Genomic DNA, 7613 nt, shown 5'->3' on the forward strand with positions numbered 1-7613 from the left:
CCCAGATGTGCTCCACTCAATACGGTCACTATTGTGTACCGCCACTAATGCCACGCCTCATGAGCTAATATTTGTGTTTCCCCGGAAATCCACCTCAGGCATATCCATACCGTCACGGCTCTCCACCCCAGGTCCGGTACTTCTGCAAAAGCATGTGAGGGGTCACAAGATGGACCCTCTCGTGGAGCCAGTGCATCTGCTCCACGCCAACCCACAATATACGTATGTCCGGCACGCCGACGGACGGGAGGACACTGTGTCCATAAAAGACCTCGCCCCAGCCGGTAACAACAGCAACAACGACAACGACTACAACAACAACAACCACAACAACTATTACCTACCCACTCCACCCACTATTCTTTCATCACCCCCGGAAGAACACCAGCCAACGGTACCCCCACCACCTACCCCCCACCACCTACTCCTTCAACAACCCGGTGGCGCCCCTGGCAGAGACCCAGGAGACCACCCGGGACACCCAGCCGGCACCCGCGGCACCGCAACCGTTACGTCGGTCACAGAGGACTATCACACCCCCGGACAGACTAAATCTGTAGAAGGGGTGAATGTGATGAAATATGCCATTCATCAGACTCTGTAGTTAACTGTATATATTGTATTGCCTGCTCCGGTGTTTGTACCTTGTATTGTGTATAGGGCACCGCCCCCTTTGTGTGTCGGCTCCACCCATACCTGGCCCTACTTAAGACAAGCCCAGGCTTGTCTGGCAGTAGAACAGCAGCACGCTAGGCGAAGCTAGGTGCAGACACCGGCATCTTTTCTTTGCTAATAAAAGCCTTGTTTTATTCTGCTAACTTTGAGTCTTGAAGTTATTGAGGCGCATCAAATGTGGAACTCGTGACCACAGGGGGTAGGTGAGGCAAATAGTATAGATGCATTTAAGGGGAAGCTAGATAAGCATATGAGGGAGAAGGGGATAGAGGGTTCTGCTGATAAGGTTAGATGAAGAAAAATGGGAGGAGGCTCAAGTGGCGCATACATGCTGGCATGGACTGGTTGGGCCGAATGGCCTGTTTCTGTGCTGTACATCCTATGTAATTCGAAGTAAAGTAGGCAGAGACAACCAACCAATGGTTCCCAAGCTATGGTCCCATAACGTAAGATAACTGCAGTAGAAAAAACTGTCTTTGGATGTAGACGTACAAGGACAGTTGCACAAACTGCTAACAATAACAGTTTTGTATCTAAAAGGTGTATTTCTACTGAAAAGCCTGAAAAATCGTACTTTTCTCACACATCCCTCATATTGAGCATCAGGAATTTCCCATGCACTCACCTGTCTACTCCAACCTCAGCCCACAGCTCGATAGCGCAATACATACATTTGCCTATTCAGTTTTTCATACATTGAGGATACTACACAAAGCATTATAACTGCATTACAATGAGAACAGATTGGATAGGAATTAAAACCTATAGGCCTAGAAATTGAGTTGCCTTAGCGCCGCTCTTGCGGCGCTAGAGGGCCTAGCGCTGCAATTGGCGCCGGCGCCGAAATTGCCTGGGGCCCTTCCGCCGCGCTAGACCGGTAGCGCTGCGCCGGCACCGATGACGTCATCGGTGTGCGCAGCGTCCCGGTTGCCATGGCGACGGGCCCCAGCGCCGAAATTCAGTTGCGGCCGCCTCGCCCGTGGCAGCCGCAACTAAGACTCTGGCAACAGAGTCTTACCTGACTTTGCGCCGGCGCATTAAAGGCCCCGCGGCGGCCGGCCGCTTTCCCGCCGGCCGCCTGGCCGCAGCTCCCTCCCCGGACTTCCCCCCCCCGCCCCCCCGGAACAGAAGCAAGCCCGGCACTTGTCCGAGGTGCCGGGCTCATTTTTAGAATGATTTTCGCGGGCCGCGGCCGGGTGCAGGCAGCTCCTCCTTAAGGGAAGGAGGAGGCCTGCACTTCCCGAACCTGCCGCACCGCAGCGGGCGCCGCAGCGCCAGAATAGCGCCGATATTCAGCGCGTAGCGCCAGTTTCCAGGCGCAAACACCTCTCAGCAGCGCCGGCAGCCGTTTGGGCGCAGAACTATTGAATTTTGGGCCCGACCAGCGCGACTTAGCTCCGGCACTAACTTCCGGCGCTAAAGCCCTGGCTGCGCCAAAACTCAATTTCTAGGCCATAATGTATTATCACATGGGTTGGTACGAGCATGCTCAGTTCGCTCTGGCCTAATAAAGCAACACATGGACCAGCAACTCATCGTGTCTCTGTCCTTCATTTGTTCTGCCCAAGTATATTACATATTGGCAGTGACGATGGGCTCCCAAAGCCATTTTAGGGATCATGGAAGGACACAGTGTTCAACCTTCGAGTGGACAAATTTAAGGTGAATTTGTGACACCTAAACTGAATTTTGTGCGATGTTTAACCATTAATGCTGATGCAGAATCGTTTGTGCTTCGCCTTTGCGTGTATGTATACACAATAACAGTGGCGTTGATTCTCACATGTACACAGGTAGCGTGCTGAGTCACTGTTCGATGTGATCGGGACAACCATGGCCGCGCCTACGGGATTCATCGGAAGCCTCGGCATGTATGACCGAGCTCACGAACCATTCAGTTCTTACATTGAGCGAATTGAGATGTTATTTAAGGCCAATAACATTATTGAGACCGAAGTTGCAGATGAGAATGTTCAAGCTCAACATAAAGTCATTCTCATAGAATCATAGAAAATAGAATAGTTACAGCACAGAAGGAGGCCATTCGGCCCATCGAGCCCGTGCCACCTCTCTGCAAGAGCACTTCAGCTAGTCCCACTCCCCGCCCTTTCTCCATAGCCCTGCAAATTTTTTTCCTTCAGATACTTATCCAATTCCCTTTTGAAAGCCACAATTGAATCTGTGTCCATCACCCTTTCAGACAGTGCATTCCAGATCATAACCACTCGCTGCGTAAAAAAGTTTTTCCTCATGTCGCCTTTGGTTCTTCTGCCAATCACCTTAAATCTGTGTCCTCTGGTTCTCGACCCTTCTGCCAATGGGAACAGTTTCTCTCTATCTACTCTGTGTAGACCCCTCATGATTTTGAACACCTCTATTAAATCTCCACTCAATCTTCTCTGCTCTAAGGACAACAACTCCAGTTTCTCCAGTCTATCCACGTAACTGAAGTCCCTCATCCCTGGAACTGTTCTTGTAAATCTTTTCTGCACCCTCTCTAATGGCCTTCACATCCTTCTTAAAGTGCGGTGCCCAGAATTGGACACAATACTCCAGTTGAGGCCGACCCAGTGTTTTATAAAGGTTTATCATAACTCCCTTGCTTTTGTACTCTATACCTCTATTTATGAAGCCCAGGATCCCGTATGCTTTTTTAACCGCTTTCTCAACCTGCCCTGCCACCTTCAATGATTTGTGCACATATACCCCTGGTTTCTCTGTTCATGCACCCCCCTTAGAATACTCGCACCAGGGAAAACAAAGGATGCATCATTTGAAGTAATTGTCAAGAAACTCGAAGACCATTTCGACCCAAAGCCATTAGAAATAGCAGAAACCAAAAGCGAAGTGGAACCATCAGTGAGTACACTGTAGCTCTTAAGAACCTGTCTTTGCATTGTAGCTTCAGCACATTTATGGATCGTGCGTTGCGAGATAAGTTTGTGTGTGGACTGGTGGATGAGCACTCCGAACCTAACGTTTGACACAGCAAGCAAAATTGCCCTATCAATGGAGATGGCATCTAATAATGCTAGGGAGCTCTGTCCAACTCAAATGACTAGTGCAGCTGAGGTCTACAGCCACAAAGCCACCGCCAAATCTAAAGCTGTGAGACCGAGTCAAAAGCATGTCAGTGAGAGCAGTTCAGTGAACTGTTATCGCTGCAATGGAAATCACTCACCACAGTCCAGCCAATAGAGAAAAGCGAAGTGTTTTCACTGCCAGAAGCAAGGCCATATTTCAACAGCCGGAGAAATCCTAGAGACATGAGGACAAATGGAATGTACAGTTCAACACAATGGCCAGTCAGTAAAGCTGCCTATTATTGTAGCGAGCTACAACAACAGGCCAACCCTCATGGGCAAAGGCTGGTTGAGAACGTAAAAACTAAACTGGAAAAACATCTTCAGTGTAGGTGCTTCAAAGAAGCAACTCAACACAATACTGAACAAGTATGAAAGCATGTTCACAGACAGTTATGAGGGCATCACTGGGTATGAAGTGTATATCCGCATCAAGTCCAACGCAAAGCCTGTCTATTGTAAGGCAAGGACGGTCCCCTATGCATTGAAAAGTCAGGCGGAGGAAGAGCTAGCGAAGCTGAGAGAGAACGGAGTGCTAATAAAAACTGACTAAAGTGAATGGGCTACGCCGATTGTGATAATGCCCAAAGCAGACAAAACTGTACGCTTGTGCAGTGACTACAAAGTTACTATCAACCAAGCAGTTGACGATGAACAATACCCATTACCTACATCACAAGGTTTGTATGCAGCACTCTCTGGGTCAAAGGTTTTCTCCAAGCTTGACCCGTCGCACGCTTACGCTGAGCTGAATGTTGACAAAGAGAGTCAACGGTATCTCACTATCAACACACACCAGGGACTGTATTCATACACCAAGCTGTCATATGGTGTAAAGTCCTCCCCCAAAATATTCCAGGCTACGATGGATAAGATTTTGCAAGGAGTTCCAAATTGTTTATGCAATCAAGATGATGTGCTGATCGCAACAAGCAGTGAGGAAGAAAATCTAGAAGTGTTAGGTTTAGTGCTTCAAGGGTTGAATGCCCACAATGTCAAATTGAAAAGGAACAAATGTGCTTTTGTGCAGCCCGAGGTTGTGTACCTTGGTCTGAAAGATGATGCAAATGGCTTGCAACCAGTGAAGGGAAAGGTTGATGCTGTCATTAATGCTCCAAAGCCACAGAACGTGTCTGAGTTAAGATCTTTCCTTGGAATGGTCCAGTATTATGCACGTTTCTTACCTGAGTTAGTGACCATGTTAGCTCCATTGCACGAGCTCCTCAAGAAGGATGTCCAGTGGAAGTGGAAGAAAGCGCAACAGGAAGCTTACAATGCTTTTAAGAGAAGTCTCTCTAGCGATGCTCTACTTGTGGACTACGACACAGAGTGTGAGCTTATGTTAGCATGTGATGCTTCCAGCTATGGTGAGGGAGCTGTCATAACCCACGTAATGGATGACAGCCAAGAGAAACCAACCGCGTCCACATCGCGAACCCTCACAAAGAGCAAAAGAAACTACGCGCAAATTGAAAAGGAAGATTCGCCATAATGTTTGGAATCAAGAAATTCCAACAGTTCCTGATCGCCAGAAAGTTTACCCTGATAACTGATCACAAACCGATCCTAGCAATATTGGGGCCCAAATCTGCCATCCCTGCAATGGCCGCATCAAGAATGCAATGTTCGGTAGTGTTGTTATCATAATGGGCCAGAAATTAGGTTCGGGGGCTTGCCGCGCGTGCAAGCCCCCGATGTGCACTTACCCGGCGCGCCGGCCGTTCTGGTCCCGGGACGCGTGGAATTCCTTTCTTCATATGATGACTCCCGGGCAGCGTCTGACGTCACGCCGCCCAGGAGTGCAGCCAGCGCGAAGCATGGAGTGCGGAGTCTAAGTGAGACACGCCCCTTGAGGTCTCATTTTAATAGGACACGCCCCCAATCTTTCTAAACAGCTGCAGAGGCTTCGTACTTACAGAACAGCAGTGCAAGTAGGTTATTTGTATTTTTATGAATGTTTTGGTAACTTTTTTGAACTTTTAAGTATGTTTACATGATTTTGATGACTCTGAGATAGTTTTGAAGAGATTTGAAGCTATTTAAACAGTTTTGAAAGCCTTGAAAACATTATTTTCATTAATTTCATGCAGTTAGCAAAGTGAAATGGCTGGAATGAGCACAATTCACGTGATTAAAAGAACCCAAAACTTCACTGAAGATGACCTCAGCAATCTCCTCAACGAGGTGGAGGCGAAGCGCCTGCGCATCATTGGGAATGAGCAGTCGAGGGCACCGCGAAAAGGTCAGATGGTAGCTTGGTCGGAAGTTGCCCAGGCTGTCAGCGCGACCGCCACCATTCCACGTACAGCGGAACAATGCCGCAAGAAATTCAGTGACTTGTTGCGATCTGTCAAGGTTTGTACAGTTATTGCGAAAGAGTACTTTAGCATTGCTTAGAGTTTAAGTTAACTACATTTCAAAAGGCTTGCAATGCATGTTCTTTAGTCAAGTGACTTCTTGGTCAAGTCACCTGAGGTAGCAATAAAACTTTATGGCTTTGGGGCCAGTTAGGGTTATCTATTGTTCTCTTATCTTGATTCCATTGCTTTGAGCTGTAAATTTTCAATCAGAGATTTAAAGAAACACCCAACCCAGTCTTCCAAGCCTTTGCTGCCCATGTCAGAAATGCAGCTGTGTGGTTCTCTTTTGTCTGTTGCCATTTCAGAGTAAAAGTGCTCACAACTCCAGGGAACTTACACTCACAGGCGGTGGTGGTGTTGCCACACTGAGGGTTTTGACCGAACATGAGGAACTGGTCCAGCAGATGTTCGGATTTACTAGCAGTCGGCCCGCGGATGAATCTCAATCAGACATTGTTGAACCTAACCGTGAGTTGGCCTGGCCAGCTATATGTTAAAGAAGGTTAGGTGTGTGCTGAATATCTGTGATGTGGCACATCCTGCTTTACCTTTGCAAATGTTTTCTGCTTCCTTCCCACAGCTGGACAGAATACCTCTCACACACGGAATGAGCAGTGCGTGGAGTCAGCGGCCACAGAGGGGAAGGTGTTTCTGATGCAGTGGCAGCAGTTGCTGAGGTGGTTGAGGGACAGGAGGAACTTGTCCTATGTCAGCAAGTGCAGCAGGAGTGCATGGACCCTGTGTTGCTGCCCAGTATCTCTCCATCTCCTGGCCCCTGTGGCTCTGTGCGAGTCACTGCTGACTGTAGCTCCACGGACAGACACCATATTGACACTTCAGTGCAGGTGGGAGGAGCAGAAAGACATTCAGTACAACAGCACCTACAAGATGAGGAGCAACATATTGCAGGTTTCAGTCAATTGCTGAGATCTCTTACTGAGAAGGATATTGACTCTAGAGACTCTATCAGGCAGGGAATCGATAATCTTGGCATTACACTAAATCAGATAGCATCGCAGTTGGTGGTGCTTAATGAGAATTCACTTAATCAGGTGACATTGCAGTTGGCGGCGCTTAATGAGAATATGGTTGCACTAGTTCATTCGCATGAACCTATAACTACTGCCATTACTCTGACTCCAGCAGAAGGGCCCTTCCCAGCTCACAGTGCAGAGCCACTTTGGTCACAGGAGCCAGCAGCTGCGCCAGTCATGATGCAGGGAAACGTAGACTTGCATCAGCAACAACCCTTTCATGAGGCAACTGCTGAAGAGCAGGAAAAGTCGCAGACGGGGCCTTGCAAGTAGCTACGGAGGGCTCCAGTCACGGGGAGTGAAAAGGCGCAGGAAACGTTAGGGTGGCACCTTCAGCTCACTGCGCCTCCTTCAACCCTCAGTCACAGAAGCAAGTGGCCAAATCGTTCAATTGTTTAATTTTTCATTTTATTTGAATGTTAAATGTTTTCTTACATATTTAAATTCAAATGCTTATTTTT

At 48.1% G+C, this 7613-nt stretch overlaps 1 long non-coding RNA gene across 1 annotated transcript; it reads left to right on the forward strand.

The window, feature by feature from the left end:
* The first annotated feature begins 6264 nt into the window (after window positions 1–6264).
* On the forward strand, window positions 6265–6963 carry LOC147105546 (uncharacterized). Its single transcript, XR_015081647.1, has 2 exons — window positions 6265–6586; window positions 6699–6963. It is a non-coding gene; the product is annotated as an uncharacterized LOC147105546 (long non-coding RNA).
* Window positions 6964–7613: the final 650 nt, after the last annotated feature.

This window comes from Somniosus microcephalus, chromosome 17 (assembly GCF_052327205.1).
Source record: "Somniosus microcephalus isolate GS21.2 chromosome 17, FLI_Smic_1.0, whole genome shotgun sequence".
NCBI lineage: Eukaryota > Metazoa > Chordata > Chondrichthyes > Squaliformes > Somniosidae > Somniosus > Somniosus microcephalus.